Source organism: Macrobrachium rosenbergii, chromosome 41 (genome assembly GCF_040412425.1).
Source record: "Macrobrachium rosenbergii isolate ZJJX-2024 chromosome 41, ASM4041242v1, whole genome shotgun sequence".
NCBI classification, from domain to species: Eukaryota; Metazoa; Arthropoda; class Malacostraca; order Decapoda; family Palaemonidae; genus Macrobrachium; species Macrobrachium rosenbergii.
Window position 1 is genome coordinate 97,006,504 of NC_089781.1, and position 21,315 is coordinate 97,027,818.

At 35.2% G+C, this 21,315-nt stretch overlaps 1 long non-coding RNA gene across 1 annotated transcript in view; it reads right to left on the reverse strand.

Annotated features, from left to right (window-relative positions):
* Positions 1 to 462: 462 nt before the first annotated feature.
* Positions 463 to 21,315, reverse strand: part of LOC136827026 (uncharacterized) — a 102,050-nt gene continuing 81,197 nt past the window's right edge. Inside the window, exons 5-7 of the long non-coding RNA XR_010849781.1 lie at positions 11,689 to 11,962; positions 7,013 to 7,179; positions 463 to 3,015 (exon numbers count right to left, since the gene is read on the reverse strand). This is a non-coding gene — a long non-coding RNA (uncharacterized lncRNA). The remainder of the gene's footprint in view (positions 3,016 to 7,012; positions 7,180 to 11,688; positions 11,963 to 21,315) is intronic.

A 21,315-nucleotide genomic window follows, 5' to 3' on the forward strand; every position in this document is an offset into this window, starting at 1 on the left:
CAAAAGCAGCATATTTGGCGGGAAAGTACCTGCACCCTCATTGGCCACAAATGACATCATCACACTGAGCTGTGATTGGCTGCAAGTTAACATTCGCTGAACTTCCATCAGTTGTTGCCAGATGCCACATTTTCGAAAGATTCTTGTTAAGTTTTGGACATGAATTTGGACGTTCTTTTCGTTCTTGTGTAATTGAAAAACTGACTGATTAAAAAAACATGTATGCAAAGAGCTGCTCAAACTCCGTCGTTTCTTTATTAGAAGTTAAATAAGTAATTTACTCTTCGAAACAGTTGCCAAATACTGTAATTTGACATCTGTTCATGCAGACGATGAAGTACAATGTAGCCATATGGATGGCGTAAAATTCCAAAGTAAAGACTGCTTTCCTCTTATCAAACAGACAAATAAGGGGATTTTATTATTTATTAATTGCTTTTAAGGTAAAATAAAACTAATATATCAGTTAAAATTCATTTATAACGATCTTATAGATAATGAAGCATATAGATTTTTATTTGTTATACATCAACAGTTAGTTTACGGTTTCCATGGAAACCCCATTCATAAATCTTACACTACGAAGTTAGTTGCCGATGCTGCTTTAAAAGCAGTGTATGTTCAGGCAATATATTTATAATAAATCAGTTTTATTTGTATCACTAAAATGTTAATTCAAGTTATATACTAAAATAAATTATATATTCTCCTGTTAGTTGAATATTTAATCTTCGTGTAACTTTGAACGTTGCAATAATACCCGAGGAAAGTTGCCGGTTCGCGTTATTTTACATACTGAAAAATAAACGAAATAGCCTTACCGTATTCAATGCTGTTCACGTAGATAAAAATCTCACTGTTGGAGATTGGGGATTATGAAATGAAAGAAAACACTTTACTTTTATCTAACTTATTTATTTTCAAGCGGAAAATGGGTTCCTGGAGTCTAGTGTGGTAAGCTCTCTTGCATTCAACATAAATGATAATAGTGTATCATAAATTACCTGCCTCACAAATTATGTAACTGGGTATTCAAAAACAAAATTATACAGGTATCTTAAGAGCTGTATTTTCAGCAGCAATAAGCACTCCGCTAGGAGTGTTTCGATATACTGCATATTTATTTGTCTAATCTAAGCAATAAAAGTGCATTGCAGTGCCTAGCTAACTGTGACGAGATTTCTTAGATAACTTAATTCTGGAAGTTTCTTGTACAAGTCGAAAACAATAAGCACTAATTCAATAACAGACTCACCTGGGGATTGCTTTTTAGTTCTAGGAAAATTGCCTTTTTATTTCAACTGTTGTCATGTTAAATGTAAAAGGTTCATTGCTAATGTTCTACAGTACGACGAAAATTACCTACATTATTCTTTTCGTTCACCAAACATTGAAAAAAAGTCCTAAAACCAAACGCAGTAAAGTATATATCACCTGCCCAAGGTCTTCAAACAGCACAACATGGGCAGAGTAACCCCCAAGACAGAGCCTCAGGGGCGGGGAGTGTAATGAACTCTCATTAGTTACCAGTGACATCATCAGCTTACGATGCGATTGGCTGTAGGACAGTGTTTGCAACACTCCAACATATTATTTTCAGATAGCACAATTTGAAAAGTTTCCTTTACAGTTATATGTAAGTGAAGCTCTTATATATGTAAGTGAATAATCTAATAATCAGTCTGATGACGCTGAAGTGTTCAGTCTTGCGTTTCTTTTTGAAAAGCTAAGCAATGGCTTTCTTATTCGGAATAGTTGCTAAGTACTCTATTTGACATCTTTTTAAGCAGACGAGGGTGTACGAAGTATAGCCATTTCCACGGAATAGTGATCCCAGTTATATTTCTTTTTTAATGCGTATATTTTATAAACTTTTTAGAAATATGAATAGTAAATGATTAACTATGAAATAACTTTTAAATATCAACTCTTAGACGATTTTGCAATGGACTATTAGGTACTTGAATATGTAGGTTTTCATTTGAAAAGGGTAATCACCTGAGGTTTCCATGGAAACACCCTATAGTCTCAAATGAATTGCCAATGTTCATACGGGAAAATATTTATATTGTGATAATTCGAGAGCAATTTTAAATTAGTCTTATATGTATCAATGGATGTCTAATAAGTGATCAGGAAAGAAGAGATTCTTTAATTTTTATTAGGCAAGTGCCCGATTTGCCCGTTATTTTAATCTTGAATGTTGTCGTCGTCTGAGAATAGTTACCAGTTAACCTTATATTTCGCTCACAGAACACGAAACACCTTACCTGTTGCATTGCTGTTTGGTTCCTTTCCTTTAACCAATCTATCTTTTTTCTTTACCACATACAAACCTTTAGAAGTCGTATGAGTCATGGATGTTATTACCATTCGAAATAGGCTGTCATGATGATTTTCCCAGTCACTACAAGAACAAATTGAACAAGACAGGCACCAACTATGCTTGCAAGCAACACCTAACATAAAAGATGTTGCACTACTTTTATTGGATATCGATCCCAGTAAAACTAAACTAAGCGAAGCATAAACGGGAGCATCCTTATTATATGTATGTATGTGTATATATTGAGGGGCGAGGGTGTTTGCACCACTTAGCCTTTTCGGATGAGGTTGCCAGCTCAATACCCTTCATTCTGGTTGCATTCTACAACAGTCAACATCACCACATTCCAGCCTAAAGAATTCTGGATTACTCAGGAATCGGACCCGGGACTTCTTGATGGTGAGGAGAACTTCCTGCTCAGTAGACTAGAAATGACACTCCTTTCCCAGCTGTCACTGGGACACAATCTAAGCTTCCTTGACCAGTTGTAGGGCAACGTAGGTGTTGTTCTTTTGCATTCCTCAGAAGATTCCAGGGTGAGCACGAGGGCTGCTTTCGAGGTTCTGGTGCAGCACCAAGGCGACTGTTTGTCCAGGAGTGTTCCTCTGAGGGTTCCAGTGGTGACAAAGGGCGACGGTTTCACCAGGACACTCATCCTCAGGCTCAAAGGGGATCATCAGACTGTCAGACTGTAAAGAAATATTAATAGTAAATCATTAAGTATGAAATAAAGTTTAAGGAATAATTCTTAAACAGCCTAATGAAGACATTTTCGATATTTAAGTGTTTAGGTTTTTATTTGAAAAGTGTAATCAATAATGGTTTCCATTGAAACAGACGACGCAAATGGGTTATCGTCTGAAAAAAAGGATATACAGTGTTCAGAAAAATTTATTAGACTATAGATGAAAGGTAGACAAATGTACGCCCCTGATTCAGTGAATGAGAAAATAATTACCTGGCCTACAAAGAAGAGATCCGTGATTGACCTCCCTTGTAGAAAACTTCCACAATACAGCCGTTTCATACACCAACACAGAAGGCTTACCAGCGGCACTCTATACCCCTACACACACACACACACACACACACACACACACACACACACACACACACACACACACACACACACACACCCCGCTTCCTGGGATCAGAGCTCGATAGCCAGACATGGCGCAGTTCTCCAAGCATTCGCTGTTATAAACAGATAAGACAGACAGGTAAAGAATCCTAACAGCAGGACTTGATTATCTCCTTCAATCAGGGCCAGAAGGCAGCCGACGCCGACCGCGTCAGCCAGCTCCTTGGGCTGCCACTCTCACACACCTTTGTTATTCATTTTGATCAGGTCGACTAAATCGTTCGGTCTCCTTTCTTCTTCTTCTTCTGCTTTTTCTTTTTTCGTAGAATTCTGAACACTCGGCTCGTCCCCACTTTTGGTAATAGAATTCTACGTCACTTGTTAGCTCTTTGATGGTGAACCTTCCCCGCAAATTAAATTCCGTCCGGTTGACAACAGCTCATCCAAAGCCCTCCTTTTTTCCCCTCTCTTATTTTTTGGTGTCACTTTTTGTTTCTCTCTTTTTTATTTTCTCTCGAGCTTCTTTATTCATATTTCATATTTCATAGGAATCCGAGGGTTGATCGGTAGGGTTAGGAAGGTATGAATGTTTCACAGGATTTAATTTTTGTTAGCGATGCGGATGTAAATGTTTGTAAACAAGCGTTGAGTTTTAAAAAATAATGTATAATTGAATGTGTATATATATATATATATATATATATATATATATATATATATATATATATATATATATATATATATATATATATATATATAATGTGTGTGTGTGTGCGTGTGCGCGTAAGCTGTTCTTATAGAACGGCGTACAGGCTTAAAAATTTGTAAAACAATAAGTTAAAAACGGAAGATGATATGAATGTTATTGGTGGATGACGCCCTATGTTGCGTTCTGACAGAGGGAAGGTTCTGCAGAGGTAGACTGAAGAAGACGGTGTAAATGTTAACAACAGAAGGGTCATGTGAATAAAAGGACACTTGAAAAATATGGAGACAAGTATTGAATATGCAAGAATGGTGGTATTAGGAAGAGATTGGGAGAAGGCTACATGGTCTCTTACCTTAGGTTAAAAAACAACTGTTACTCTAACTTCATATATCAGTGAAATATAGCTAGGTATTAGTTAATTCTCTATTTTGAAATCTAAGTCGAATGTAGATAACCAATATGCACCAGTAGCATTAACAGAACACTAATTGTCAATTTTGATCAACCTGGGTCCTATACCTTCACACAAGAAGTGTTTTCTACTCTAAGCTCACTGATCCTTCCAGACCAATACTGTTAATGACTTCATTTGCAGGTCGTAAAAGTTTCAAATTGTGTTATTTACTCAGGCTGAACTTCGCAAAAAATAGACAATGAACAAAGTTTGCTAACAAATATCTTTCCGGCGTAACCTTTTATAGTACCTCGGTTCTTGGTCATAAAAGAGCTCTATCCAATTAAACAGTTTTGCCGAGAAAAACTTTGTGGAGAGCTTCGCTGTCTGATATTTATTGATAGTTGGTTTTTGTTCGTCAATGTTTACTCAGTTTAATCACAAGGATCTCTCTCTCTCTCTCTCTCTCTCTCTCTCTCTCTCTCTCTCTCTCTCTCTCTCTCTCTCTCTCATTTATTGGTAGAAGCTGTTGTGAGCTTCTGATCAAATTCCAAGGAAACTGGATAATTTGGTGGGCGTGTAATAGAACTGTACAGTATCCCTCTAGAAAAATTTACATTTTCCTGGTACTGCTGATCTTAAGCCCACAGAAAGACACAGGGATTGGTCTGTTCAGTATGGAAGTCGACATAATAATGCCACTGTGAAACTCACTTTCTTCTTACAGCAGTTAAAGAATTCATGGACAATAAAAGGGTTGAAAGGGAATGCTTATGTTTTCTTATGTATCTTCAGGAGGAAGGAGAGAAGAAAGACCCAGAAAGTGCTGGAGAAATGGAGTGGATGTGTGTGTGTGTGTGTGTGTGTGTGTGTATATATATATATATATATATATATATATATATATATATATATGTATGTATATATATATACACTCACTGTAAATAAGAGACAAATGCTTTTGATAATTCACCACTGAATAAAGTCATTTAAGCCCAAAATCCATTACACAGTAAACAAACATTGTATTGTAAGTGCAAAAAAATGTACAGTACTTCAATACATGAAGTGAAAATATAAAAAGTAACACACAAACCGATCAAATATTGTCTTGATAATGCAATTAAAATGTATAATTTTTTAACTGGCTACATTCCTTGAACCGTCGTCACAAATGCCATTTACTGAAAAGCTAACAATCTCCTGTGGCATATTTGTACCTAAAATGAAGATATTGCAACCAAAGAACCAGTGTTTGTAGAAGTTTTCTGCACAGAGGCTCATCAATAATTCACAGTTTAAGGGTGAACGTGACAATGGTCAGTGTCATTTCTTTTCTTGGGAACTACTCCATGTTAAGGGAAACTGCTTAATGTTGACAAGAAATATACACACACGCACTTTTTCAATTCAAATGACCTAGATACGTTCTCAATACTTCATCTGCCTCACTTGGAACATCAATCATTTTCCAGAACACTGTCTCCGAGATCGTGACCTATTCCTTGAAATCTACGCGTACACAATTGATTTTTGGGAAAATACTATTTCGTATTTCTTACATTTGCACGTCTTTTGCTATATTACTTTGTGTGTTCATATCCTTGGTTCTTACCTACCGTATTTTGATTTATTTCTCATATTCTTTATACAAGTTAATTGATAATATTATCTATAAAAATAAATCATCCCTCGCGCTTAAATATTTATGTATAAAAAATAAATCATCCTTCACGCTTAAATAGTTGTTCATCCTTTTATATTGGTGGAATAACATTCGCCAACTTCATCAAAATATGTTATGTACCTGACTCAGGACTTCAAAGAATATTGCCAATGTTTTGTCAAGAAATATCTTTCTGGCATCACCTGTTTTTTAACAGTACCCGGCTATTGTTAAAAGAAAAAAAAGCGCACTATCCAATTAAAAAGTTTTGGCTGGAAAAACTTTGTGGAGAGCTTCCCTGTCTGAAATTTATCGATAGCTGGCTTTTTGTTCGTTAAATGTTTGCCCAATTTAATCACAAGACTCTCTCTCTCTCTCTCTCTCTCTCTCTCTCTCTCTCTCTCTCTCTCTCTCTCTCTCTCTCTCTCTCTCTCTCCTTTATTGATAGGAGCGGTTGAGGGTAAATTAACCGTCACGGAAGAGGCTTCTGATCAAATTCCAGGGAGACTGAATAATTTGGGCTAGCGTCCGTGGCTCAAGTTCTCGACTCGGGCACAGGTAATAAAACTGTGTGAGTCTCCCCCCCAAAAGATAATTTTGCATTTTCGTGTTACTGCTCTTTTCAAGTCATCAGACAGAGACATAAAGTGTCTGTCCTATTCAAGAAAAAGAGACATAACTGTGGTACCGAAGAGTGTCTGCCGTGTTCAGGAAGTACAAGTAATTGTGATACTTTGCATATTTCTGACTCTGGTTGTGGGGGGTACAACAGCAGAAGTTCTCACGTGTGCAGAGGGTTTTAAGTATCGTACTAAAACGAATTTCTTGTTGCCTACCTTTACCAGAAGAACTTCGGCTTGGTTATTAGCCCCGCTAACTCAGCCTTTCTGCCTGTCTCCCTGTGAGTCTGTCCATTAGTGAGTCTGCCTGTTATCAGGACTGCAGTACATCTGATGAACTGATTTTGATGAAACTTTCTGCAACGTCTGTTCAGGAAACGCATCTGTAAGATAATATGGAAGTAAGTTCAAGCTTTCTGGAGATCCAAAGTAGTATTCATTTCGTTACATAGCCCTTACTCTAACAGTTTGCGTGGACCAATATTTCCTATGATATTTGTGTATATATACTTAGAGTAAATCGACATACACACATAAATACGCACGTCTAATTCTCAATAAATCTTATGGGATGAGGCTGCTAGTCCCATGCCTTTATTCCAGTCCTTGTTGTGACCCACTAATTTGACCACTTACCCATAATTCACTGCGTAGATCATCAAAGGCATCAAGGAATAAAACGGGTCTCCGCTACAAAGTTTCGGACGCATTCGTAAGTCTTTTTGTGACCCATGGAAGCACATATTCAATGCTTTTTATATACAGTTCCATGTTTAAGACGCTTTATATTGACGAAATGTGAGGCAAAGGAGAGTTTTATAATGTTTACATATATACGCAGGAGAGCGCATGCTCGAATACTCACAAATATTCATTGACAGTACACGTATTACATCCTTATTTACGTCCATAAATATTAGGACGCAGCCGTGCAGCGCGACTTCTTATGTTCCCAAATATTGAATAAAATGACTGAGATTGAATCGCGCTTTGAGTTGGATACTCGGCCCTTTTCCGGAAGTATAAATATTGACTGCCTCAGATAAGATTTTTAATATTCTAGGATATAAAGTAAGGTATACAAACTTCTTTTTGATACCGTTCCTTATCTTGAAAGTGAAATACCATTAACAACGGTTGTAGCATTATTGAAGGTTACTTTTTCTGTGTTACATTACATTTTTCTCTTCTATGTTTATAGCACTGGCCTGAAAAATAAATATGGTGATAACTGTATAAACTAATCAGAAATGCAATTAGAGAAGCGAAACTAATCAAAGAGTATTTTTCCTACTGAAATACAAATATTTTCTATGAGCCAGCATGTGATTATCAGGTCAACTTTGGTGCTACGTAGCAAATCGGAAATTGAACATATACACACATAAATAGTCATAATCGCGAAATACCACGCTAATCTCGTATATTTAAACATCGAATTCTAGAAAGAAGGACGTCCCAATTATTTTATAATCATATAACGGCTGCTTAGTTCATACCGTTCACTTGAAGAACTGAGCTTAATTAACCCTTACCTAAATGTAATAATTAACGATAAATATAGTGGTCTTAATTTAAAGAGTTCATTCCATATTCATTTTAAAAATTTGCTAAAATATTTCTTTGTTATTTTTTAATGAATGTTTGTATGAAATGTTTTTTTTTAACAACTCGAACATATTCAGTGATAAAACGGTGAAATATGAGAAGAGGGGCGATGTCAGCAACTTTTGGTGAAGGGACACTTCATCCTAACTGTAGGCCTGGACCTTGTGAGTATTGGTCGACACAGTAGGCATCGTCCAAGGCCTCAATAAAAGTTATATTGGGTAATTTTGAGAAAAACACCAAACGAATTCTATGGAGTTTTTTGTTTTGTTGCAAAAAAATACTTTAATATGACTACGTTTTATTGCTAGTTTCTTATCATTATAGATGCGTCCAACCAAAAAAGAAATGAGCAGGTTAACCTAATTAAAGCATAAACGCAATCGCTCTCTCTCTCTCTCTCTCTCTCTCTCTCTCTCTCTCTCTCTCTCTCTCTCTCTCTCTCTCTCTCTCTCTCATAAGCCGAGACGTATGTAAATAGCGCCTTCAGAAGCAGAGGAGCTCAGTAATGACCAGCGTTTATGCCCACTCGACGAGGACGTCATCATCCACAAGAGCATCCCTGGCAAACCCCAGGAGGGAAGTAGGCCCTCCAAGGAGGGCCTAGGAATGACCTCCTTGCTGACACTTACTTTACAGATGCCTCCCTTAGGAACCTCAACTTCTGGATCGTCCGCCGGGCCTGGGAGGAAGATGACGCCCTCCTTCAATTTGCTTTGCTCGTTTGCACTTCCTGCTTTGCTTGAGTTCCCTGCATACGAATCCTTGATTTAGCCAGGGATCGTGTGACGTCAGTCTCTCTCTCTCTCTCTCTCTCTCTCTCTCTCTCTCTCTCTCTCTCTCTCTCTCTCTCTCTCTCTTCACATTGTAGTCTCCCTCTCTCTGTGTGTCTTCAGTGTAGTCTCTCTCTCTCTCTCTCTCTCTCTCTCTCTCTCTCTCTCTCTCTCTCTCTCTCTCTGCATCTTCACAGTGTCAGGTGCGTACTTGCGTAGTTTTACGCACGTGTATGTACGTATGAATGTAAACAGGTAACTAGGTATGTAGGCAGGCAGGTTGGTAGGCAGGTAGGTTGGTAAGAGACTCAGTTTGGACATTATGAATTCAGATTTAGATGATGGTGCCTAGTAGGAAATGTGATTGGCAGACTAAACTCTCGTTGCAGTTCTGGTCTGTTCGTCATTATGACTGAAAAGACTGAAACCGAATATGATGAACGGTGATGGAGGACTATTTATTATTATTATTATTATTATTATTATTATTATTATTATTATTATTATTATTATTATTTAGGTAAAAGACCCCTTTAAGCACGTGGTGTTGAAAGTGATAGCTGCATTCAGTTTATACGGGGTTTTCTATATCCTTCTAATAATTGCCTTTTCAGGGTTGCCACATTCTGCCAGTAACTCGTGTTCGTCATTCTCGGGAGAGGGATATAATTGCAAACTGGGCTAGTTTCATTTACGAAGAATACACTATTACAGTTACATTGTACATACTCTGGTAACTGTAATATGTAGTTCATTTCCCGTAGGGTTTTTATTCTTACAAGGTCGTAATATGAACACCGAGTTACATTATAACTCAATCGGCGAGTTACTGGCAGAATGCAATAACCATGAAAGCAATTATTAGAAAGATAGAGTAAACTCTGTATCAACTGAATGTAGTTAATGCAGCTATCACTTTCAACACCACGTATTATTATTATTATTATTATTATTATTATTATTATTATTATTATTATTATTATTATTATTATTCGTTAAACAGAATGGCCGTCTATATGCCGTTGAGTTTGTATTGTAGTTTCTCAATCTCTCGAATGAGTTTCTTTGTAGCAGAAGGCAGATCATATAACAGCTGTCCAAAATTCATTTATTTGGACTGTCATATAATTTCCCCTACTGCTACAAAGAAACTCATTCGAGAGATTGAGAAACTACAGTACAAACTCAACGGCATCCTGACGACCATTCTCTTGAATGAAGTCTGTTTGAGAGAAGGTCTTCTTCTGAGATATTATTATTATTATTATTATTATTATTATTATTATTATTATTATTATTATTATTATTATTATTATTATTATTATTATCCAAAGGGTATATTGATGGTAACCATTTGGTCCCTGGAAAACTGGAACTTCGAGTTCAAAATATGTAATGAACCGCTTCAGGCTTAAATGGGAATTCAGTGCCCTATTCCAGAAGTAATTAAATTCAATGATGTCACAGTTTTTTTTTCGCGAGATCGGTGAATTTAATTATTTCGCACAGGTACTGCTTAGAATCGTATCGCAGAAACATTACGCCGTTGTTCCCGATAATTGTAACTAAAACACTAGACAACGACCCTTACGAACTAGTTCACAATTCCTTTTAAAGCGCACAAATACACAAGGAATTTTTAGAGCATTCGCTAAAGAGTTTTTAAAACATTTGCCAATGAATGTTACATCATTTGCCAAGATTTTATCAACACATTCACCTAGGGATTTTTAAAACATCCGCCAAAGAATTTTTAAATCATTGACCAACGAACATAAAGCATCCTCCACGGAATTTTTAAACATTCGCCAAGGAATTTCTAGGTCATTACGCAAAGAATTTTTCAAACATCCTCCAAAGAATTTTCAAAACATTAGCCAATGAATTCTTAGAATTTTCTCCGAAGAATTTTAAAACATTCTCCAAGGCATTTTCAAGATATTCGCCAATAAATTTTGAGAACTTTCACCAAAGAATTTTTATATCATTAGCAGAAGAATTTTCGAAATATTCGCCAAGGAGTTCTCGGAAGACTCGCCAAGGAACTGTCAGAACATTCGCCAAGGAATTAATAGAACATTCGTCCGCAGTGAAAACTCACGCTCTCTATTGCAATGAATGTGAGCAGTGATTTTACGCTTAACTGCCTTCTTTTCACGCCTGAGGATTAATTCGCCATAGCTTTTAATTCCGAAGGTTTTCTCCAGATAATACGTTCGCCTTTTCAAGAGGAAAAGACGTTCATCTTGGCGAGACGGGTTTAACAATGAAATGGATGCATTTCTGTTGCAATCTTCCCTTTTGCAAAAGGTTTTTCCTCGAAATGGTCTGATTCGATTTTCACAATAAAGGAGATACTGAGAGATTGTCTTATGATGATAAAATCCCGAAGCAAGAATTGTATTATAATGAGTTACAATTTTGTCAGTATTTCAAGTGGGTGGTAGTTCTAGTTTTATATTAAGAATTATTCGTACATAATATAATTGTTAAAACTATAATCACTATTACCTGGTTGTCTTTTCCCCACTAGGGGTGGCCCAGAAAGGTACTTCTTCTCCGATTTACAGCAAGAATTTTAGGATGAGGTTGCTAGACAAATGCTCTTCAGTACCATCGCTGCGACACAGGTTGATGCGTAACTCCTAGGTGACTCCTTCAGGGAGTAGGTAAACAAAGGCACAGTGAGTTCTGACGAAACTTGCCTCTGAAGCTCCGCCCTCGTCGGGGATTCGAATTCCATTCCACTCGCTGATGAAGTGAACGTCCCAGTTTGAGAATTAATCTGGAAGAAGTCGAAAGGTTACTGGAATAAAGATGTTACTGGTCCTATTTTCTGACGATATCCAGTTTAGACATAACTGATATCATTGCTATCATATTATTTATAACATTTATATTTTCATGGAAAAAGTCAAAATATCTTTTTAATTTGCTTGAAAAAATATATATACAGTATATATATATATATATATATATATATATATATATATATATATATATATATATATATATATATATATATATACTGTATGTACAGTACATGTATACTGTTGTGTGTACGTGAGTATGCATAAATTATAAGTATCCATAATTATAACATATATTGCAAACAAGTCCTCAGAATAATCGTCCCCTGACGATGGTCAAAAATATGGGGTTTATAAACCCCAGTTCTCTCTGTACTACGAGAAAACACTTTCGTTTTATGATCATTGAATCCAAAAGAGAGAAGTTGAAACGAATGTCTTGCGGGAAGGGATTTCCTGCCAGGTGTCCTCGACCACAATTTAGAAAGACTTCCACGAGCTACGCCCAGTGGGAGGAAGTCTTTCATTTAAGTGGTCGTTTTGTTTCAAGTTTTCAAGAATGGAGAGCTTGTTTTACTATCAGGTATAGCGGATGTATGGATGTTTGCAATATGAAGTATAGAGTTACGACTGAAACTCTCTCTCTCTCTCTCTCTCTCTCTCTCTCTCTCTCTCTATATATATATATATATATATATATATATATATATATATATATATATATATATATATATATATATATATATATATATATATATATATATAATTTATCAATACAGCACGAAGAAACGCGTGCTTGAGAATATCACCAAGTCCCACGTCGGAAGGTGAGTGAAAACCCGGGCCTTTGAACAAGTACTTTCGTAATTTATTCTACATTTTCAATTTCACACTGAATAAACTACGAAAGTACTTGTTCAAAGCCCCGGTTTTACTCACCTTCCGGCGTGGACATACACACACACACACACACATACATATATATATATATATATATATATATACACACATATATATATATATATATATATATATAGAGAGAGAGAGAGAGAGAGAGAGAGAGAGAGAGAGAGAGAGAGAGAGAGAGAGAGAGAGAGAGAGAGAGTGTCCTGTGTATATGGTTAGCCACCTCACGCCTGGTATTTTTGAGTAGCATCCTATTTCAACCGTAACGGTTTCTGGATATCACGGAATGAGGTGTTAGGATATGTGTTTGGAATTTCATAAAGGCCATTGTCGCAACCTGTTGATGTTTCCCAAATTCCATTTGGTCGCGCGTATCGCCAATACACGAATAAAGAGTCGGAAAATGAATAAAAATGACCGCAGTCGCCATACAAACAAATAATTTCGGGCATAACTGGACGACCCCTTTTGATCTTCGTGTGGCAATAATATTGCGTATAGAGATCTCCCGCTCCGATGCGTTTTTCCCATTACTTCTTTATATTGTGTTATTTTCCCGTTACACACACACACGTGTAAATATATATATATATAAATATATATATATATTATATATATATTGGTTATTATGCTACATATACAGTGTATGCATAGGCTATTTGGAACTGTACTCATATATAATTACACGCAACGGCTTTCCAACAACTTTCGAAATATAACAGAAACATTTAATGGCCCCCCTACCTAAGTTGATGCCGCCCTTCCATTATTCTTATCATCATCATCATGTTCATTAAATTCATATTGCACACGCTGGAAAGAATGCAATATTGACTTCGTTTTGTGATCTGCCGCCTGGTGCTTTGCAATCAAGCACAGTTTAATTAAATGTTGAGGGAACACTGTTGGTTTCACTTTTCATTTGCACTTTAGAGCATGTTTGCCTGTTTATAGTTCGATAGAATACAAAATATTTAATTGTGCTTACTTCTTTACTAGTTGTGATGTTATGTACGCGGCAGTATATGTTCTATCATCATGCAGATAGTAGATTACATTATGTTATTCTCCAATATTTTACCCCAGAATGTACCTTATCTTTTATTATTATTATTATTATTATTATTATTATTATTATTATTATTATTATTATTATATTATAACTGCCTCAATAGCTTACTCTTACTCTGACTTTCCTTAAGTAAACATTCTAATGTATCACCGCTCAGATAATGTACTGTTCCTGTACCACTTGGGACCTACTGTAGGACTGTCAATTTCCTTGTTTACGCAAGGCGTATTTCTCTATCTGTTACGGATAAAGGAGAAATAGAGGCAATTTGCATAAGTACTGTTATTTTTTTCAGAGCAGCCATATTTTACACATTTTTCCCGTCTCAGGCAGTGACCATATACCTTCTTTTTCATCGACGCTCCGTATGCAAATTTTTTTCCGACAGGAAGACGTCAGGATCGCATTCAGATATTACGAAGTAATTCTTGACACTTTTGTTGCAGCTGAATTTATTCTTGTTGAGAGCTACTATATACAGTACATTTACAATTCCGAATACATGGAAGTATGCTTTTATCCACGAATGAATACATGCATATGAGAGAGAGAGAGAGAGAGAGAGAGAGAGAGAGATAAAAACACGAGTGCATGTGTGAAAGAGATTCATTACTTAATTGATTAACATTAAATTACCTGGTGTTACAACTACTAAGGATATCGAGAGAGAGAGAGAGAGAGAGAGAGAGAGAGAGAGAGAGAGAGAGAGAGAGGGGTGTGTTTACAAAACATCATTGCAATTAATGGACATCCCGTTCGAGCCATAAGAGTTTTGACAGCGAACTTCAATTCACGATTTAGAGGAAGTAGAACCAGCGAGGCGTGAACATATTCCTCATATTCCCTGGCCTGAGCTCTCGCTCGGGCCCCGTGCAGCCCTCTCTCCATAATGTGAGTTATGGGCTCATTCGAGCAATAAGAATGAGTCATAATTCAGCAATGTTTGCATAAGGTGTATTGAGATGTTGTCGGCGTACTGACAGGGTTTGTTCACTCTACATCTGGGGCTTCATACTGTCTCTTAGGTGTTTTTCTCTTTTTTACTCTGGTTTGTAATGTTTAACGTTTTTCAGTGAATTAGCTTTATTTATTAACAATATATATTTTCATCTATTTGTATCCTCTGTCTCTCTCAATATATTATATATATATATATATATATATATATATATATATATATATATATATATATATATATATATATATATATATTATATGTATGTATGTATAGTATATTCTCTAAAGCATATGTGTACTAACTTATTGTAATCCCCTTCTCTGTAATTTATTATATGCACTCCCCGAAGAAGACAAACATTCTGTTGAAAAAGTCCTAAAATCACAAAATATAAGAAGTATTTAGAATGCTACCTTTCATTTAGATGTCTTTTTATAAGGAGCACAATTTTCCTGCACTCTCTCTCTCTCTCTCTCTCTCTCTCTCTCTCTCTCTCTCTCTCTCTCTCTCTCTCTCTCTCTCTCTCAAGGAAAGTATAGCCAACAACACAACAACAAAAACAGAAATAGCACAACAGGGAAAATACCAAAGGTCCCGACGCCCACTTGGTACGAAATAAGCCTAAGGCCCAGGGAGGGAATTCTTTTGATGTCTTTGCTCAAGATATTCTCACGCTCGTGCACGCGTAGGCGTTTCATAGTTTCCTTTTTCCCAAATCGTCCCGGTTGGTTGGCGAATCCATATTAGACCTCTTGTATTATTTGATAACTTTTTAAACTTAAGGGCGTCCCGTGCTAGTATAAGCCAGCTTATCTAAGCCAACCCAGCAACCAGTTAACCTTCCTCCCAGGTGAGCATCCGCTAGTGTCAAATGAAGTTTGCTGACAAGAAATTGCAGAGACATCCCGATAATTGTCAAGTTATTGATCTTTTCACTCTTATTCTTTTATCCTTCGTTCTTCCCTGATGGTTTTCCTCTCTTGCAACTAATCCTTGTTTACATAATGCATGTCTTTATTGCAAGACGGTCTTACGTTTCACCTATCTGATCTGGTACTTATTATAAAGAAAAAGTAAGTTTCAAAAATTATTACATAAAGGTAATTATTTCGTTCTGCGGCCTTAATTATGAAGATTGAGTTTTCGGAAAAGCTCCTGAAATAATTAATAAAAGCACCACATAAAAATACTTAACAGATCGCCATACTTTTCACAAAATTAACCTCTTCCTTTATATCTTCAGTGTAGAGTCCTGAAATTCTGTTTTAAATCTTAATTTTTTCCATTCTCAACTATTCTAATTTTTTTATCCACATTCTAAAAATTGTTGTTTAAATGGATAGATAATCAAAATGCCATGTACGTGTATGTATGTATTTCACTGCGAGTTTCTTTCATTCATTCTTATCTTTGATTTTCTCTATCTCAATTCTAACCATCTCCCTTTCCAGCCTTTCACTTTACCCCCTGTACGGAGTACCAAAAATAAATTCAGAAGTTTGGCATTCTTATCTTCAACAAGGAAATTAATTTACCTCGATGCAGGTGCGTCTCGATATACTCTGTCTAAAAATTTTAAAAATTTCGAAATGAAAGGAAAAGCGATAACTCGTTGTTACTTACATTACCTTAATTGGATGTAGATAAAACTCGGTTTCACAGTTTTATTTTTTGTTTCTGTAATACTAATCTCAAATTAAAAGTAAGAAAACTATAACAAACTTCATTAAGAAATGTTTGGGATATGTTTGCTATTAGCAAATGGCAAACATTTAAGTCAATACACTTTTATTTTTATGCAGAAGTGTCTTTATTAAAACTTTAAGGACAAAATAGGTGCTATTCAAATGCAACTCATGCCTTTTAATGGAATACAATACTATGTATACATACGTATTCGGCAAAAGAATTCTAAAAAAAAAGATCTCACAAAGCTCATTAGAAATCGACAGTGTACACTTACAACTATTAAAAATATCATATGTTTTGATTGGATACATCATCACGATTATGCAAATGCATTTTCGCAAGATTCAAAAATATATTTAATAGTTAATTATGAGACAGATGTGATGCTCTGCAATTCATGTAAACAATGCAATTCATCAGACAACATATCTTTAAGCAAAATACATTATGTATGTGAAATCTTTGCACGAGTTCATGAGAGAGACACTTTTGTTGAGATTTGAAAATTCACGGGAAATAGTCATTAAGATAATTTGCAGAGGGTCCAGTTTAAAAAAAAATAACTTCTTGGGCAATTGATGAATGCACAGAATTTAATCCAGTTCACAATTGAACTGTAAAGTTTTAATTTCATAATTTCAAAACTTTTTCCTCCCTGTCTTTAAACAAAAGCAATTACTAAAAAGTGTTGGTAACCGGAAAAGTTTATAATAGGTCATGAATTGAGACATGAAACACCGTCATTACATACAGTATATATATATATTATATATATATATATATATATATATATATATATATATATATATATATATATATATATATATATATATATATATATATATATATGTGTACATAATATATATATATATATATATATATATATATATATATATATATATATATACATATATTTTATTTCGAGGTAGGGAGGTGGATATTAAACGATATTTGTAGCTTAATGACTGCTAATATAAAAAGGTCACGGTGGATGACGTGAAAAACCTTCGAGTGAAAATATGCAAAGAATTTTATCCTGTCTTTAAAGTTTCTAGTGATAACAACACTTAAATAAATCCTGATTCCATAAAACTCAGAGATAGAAAATGTTTCAGCGCTAGAGCAGTTTATTATGTTAAATATACAAACTATAAAACCTAAATGACATGAGTTTTTATTGTTTTAGTAAAGGAAAAGACACGTCCCAAACAGGACCTAACTAGAGAGTTGTACAGACCGAATTTCAGAGCGCCTGCCTGCAAAACATAAAATCATTGCCGTTTTACAATTTTCACTGATTTCCTGAACATTAACATAACTCTAAATCTTTCGAAAACTTAATATAATTAGATCGAATTAAGCAGTATGTGTCTCAAAATCTCCAGATTCTATTCTCTATCGTCTTCTACACGGTTTCTCATACTGGTAAATTCGTCGATAGACGAACAGATTGAGACACAGACTAAGCTACATTTATTTCCTCAATTCTACTTTCATTGCTGATAAAAATCTTGTCTTTGCGCAGGAGAAAGAAAAATGAAAGGCAAATAAAATAACGCAGTCACACGTGGGTATCATATGTATATAACTGTTCATGTGTACATACTGCACGTGTCAGTACGCGTGGAATACAGGGAATATATTGTGGTTGATTCCTTGTTTCGAACAATTTATTTATTGAGTTGCATCATAGCATCTAGTATCGAAAAAAGACGTTCTCTAACAACACAGGTCAACGGAAAGGTTATAACAACAACAACAATAATAGTAAAAATTATTATTATTATTAAATTATTATTATTATTATTATTATTATTATTATTATTATTATTATTGTTGTTGTTGAGAAGGTGAACCCTATTCATATGGAACAAGCCCACAGTGGACATTGACTTGAAACTCAAGCTTCCAAAGAGCATGGTGTTCACTGGAAAAGAAAATAAGAAAATTCACGGCAGTTATGTCGAATCATTCTTCACTTTCGTTTCCTCGAGGCAGAAGCCCATTCTGCGGGAAGATGGCCCAAATTTCGAAAGCCCGGAAACACGAATTATATTTCGCTAAGGGTCCTTTCTTCTGATTGGGACTCTTTTGTTCGCCCGAATGCAAGCGGATGAGGTCATTCCGTCTCAAATAGGAAGCTGGGAGAGCCCGTCGTAAACTTTAGCGTCGCAGAAAGTGATTTTTCACAACTTGTCAAACGGCGCACAAAGAGGGGAGGAGGAGGAGGAGGAATAATGCTTTTTCGCCCCGTGATAATTCCTCCTCTCCCGCAGATTATTTTGCTTTGTCGGTCATTTATCACTGGTGCTGTCTGCCAGCCAGCTGGTGAGGCTGCTGCGTGCAATTTGAGTGAAGGATTGCTTCTGTATTGTTTTCCAGAGTATCTGTTTTTTTTTTTATGGGAGGAGTGGAATTTACACGAAGCAAGCTATAGATTCGCTCCTTGAAAGAGGGACATTTGTGAAGCAAGGAAAATGAGAGTGGCAAAGGAACAGCACCATAATTTCAAAAGAAACTTCTTAAGTCATCACTGCCTTTTTTGGGAAAAGTAATTAAAGATGGAGTTTTAACAAAATTTCTCACGGGCCAAATTAATATAAAAATTAAACTTCTGAAATCATTTATTGCCAAAATGACTATAAAAATTTAATCATAATTTTCACAAGAATCGGTGCCTTTTATGGGAAAGTTGGTAAATATGGAATTTTATCAGAAAATCTTTTTATGTTTGAAATTCACATAAGAATAATTAAGTCACAATTTTCACAATAACATTAATTATCACTACAACCATTCTGTAGAAAAAAAGATATTCTATAAACCAATTCCTCAGTAGTTTAGGAATCTTCTCAGGCATTCTAGAGAGTGAAAACCCCTTCGGTTTTCATTCGCAGGCAGTCAGTCCCGGGATAAAAAAAAAATAATAATAATAATAATAATAATAATAATAATAATAAAATAAAATAAATAAAAAATCAAAATTCATGCTGACAAAAAGTTTGGCCATGCTCACATTAGCCATTGATGACGGTACCCTTTGCCGAAATTAGCCTAAATTAACCCATTATCTCATGCGTCATTAAAATTGATTTTAGATAAATCATTAAACTGGCTTTAAAAGCTTAAAAGGTTTTCTCATCGGTCTTTTAACTTTGGGTCGATAATTGCAATTTCCCATTGATAATTTCAAACTGATTCTATAATACTTGTATGATATTACTGTTTTTTCGGATAATTAGAGCCTCTCCATGTAATTCAAATTGGTAATGCTAACGGATAATCACCTAGTTTTTACGGTATTAGGTCAGGCATAATCATTTGAGTACATCAATTATAACAGCATTATCACTGGGTGATTTTGTAAACGATCAAACGCTGCATTTTAAAATATTAAACTAAACTGGAAAATCATTGTTACAGGGATAAGGATTCTTTACAAAATATTACAGGGATAAGGATTCTTTACGAAATAAAGTTAACTATATTACTGAATGAACGAAAGAAAAACCAATTACTGCAAATTACCTGGAAACAGAAATGATCGATCGAAAAGTCTGTTATGTTGACTACAGAGCTTTCACAGACTAGAATTCCAAATGTTAACAGTAAAAGACCAATAACCAAACTTTGAATGATATCGAATATAAGTGATTTATACAAAAGCATTATATAAACCGATGACTAAACATCAATACATACGAATTACAGCTCAAAAATAGGACTTTCTGAAAGGGCATTGCAACCTCTCTTCAGTTTGAAAACAGCAAACTCTGTTACCCCGAGGTGCAACAGCACGCCTACAAAATAAGGATGTGATATTCTAGGACGAGAGTAGTAGTTAATAACTCAGAAAGTTCAGAAACCAGGATGACAGTGAGAGATGACATATTAAAATGATGCTCATTAAGAGATAACGGTCAGGAGAGCAATATTTCAATGCCGACACAACAAAAGAACTGAAACACACAGCATTAATATTTTTGTATATATAAAGGCAGCCTTCAACGTAATACCTATCTTACTGGCAGCATTGCATGTCTGATTACTTCGGAAAGGCGAAATGCGAATCCATGGTAATTAACAACTTAATTTTTCTATTCGACTTCTTTCCAATCGCTTTCTCATTTCCCGATGACTCGTTTTCGAAATCTCTGTTAATGCTAGCAGCTACTTCACATTCGTCGCCATACGTGTGATCTAAGTGCTATTGCCTTTATATTAAAGACGAACCACAAAGAGTTTGTAATTACTGATCATATGAAATCAATGCATGCTCAGGTGTTCGATTGCGCATCAATTTACTCAAAATTTGTACACTCGTTAGGTGACGTACATTAGAGAACTATATTTCTTAACCATATTTGTTGTTATAGTGTTACTGCGAGAATCAACCAAATTATACACATACATACATATATATATATATATATATATATATATATATATATATATATATATATATATATATATATATATATATATATATATATATAAATATAAAAATATATGTATAATATATATATATATATATAAATTTTTATTGCATTGATTAACAGACAAATTCAATAATTAGTTTTAATGATATAGCGTTAATTTCGCCTATACACACATATACTGCTTCCGCAAACAAACATATTTTTAGAACCAGTGTTTTAAACGGCTGACTCAACTTTCATTAGAACAGCGAATCGAACAAAAAG